We start from the raw sequence: 611 nt of genomic DNA, 5'->3' as shown, positions 1-611 counted from the left end.
GGCGGCCCAGCGCCTCAGGGCAGAGCCGCGCCGAGCCCGCCGGGCCGGGAGTCCTGCCGCGGCGTTACCTCACGGGAGGAGGGCTCCCGCGTGGGGCATCCCGCACGCCTCCTTCACCCTGTGAAGGTGTGTGGGCCTCGCTTAGCGCCTCCACTCGAGGTACAGCTTGCTAGCGAAGACTCTCTCGGGAGAGCCTGTGTGACCAGGATTGCAGTCACCGTGACCTATCGATGGCTTCGCAGGGTCTGGCATGGAAGGCCAAGGGCCGAGTGCTGGCGAGGAGAGCGAATTCCCATCTCTCCCAGGTAGATAAAGGTGGACACCAGGCAGGGTGAGCATAGTCCCGGGCACACCACAGCAAACCATTTTCAAATTGACTGCTTGAATATGCTAAGAGCGTACGTACGTTCCCACAAAGTTACCTACGAGCCTTTCCCTTTGCTTTTACGTAGTTTTTTTTTTTCCAGTCATGTGAAGCAAGATGCATTAAATGCCAAGAACCGATGTCAATATCAAAATCTGTTAGTAGCAGTTGACATAACACTTAACATTTGTATCACCTGAAGTAAAGAAGAGTCTTGAGCTACAAAGTTGTTGCAGGACTCATTTCC

This window comes from Athene cunicularia (assembly GCF_003259725.1).
Source record: "Athene cunicularia isolate RWA chromosome 11 unlocalized genomic scaffold, athCun1 chr11_part1, whole genome shotgun sequence".
In the NCBI taxonomy this organism is placed as follows: Eukaryota; Metazoa; Chordata; class Aves; order Strigiformes; family Strigidae; genus Athene; species Athene cunicularia.
Note: the sequence above shows the minus strand (reverse complement) of the source record.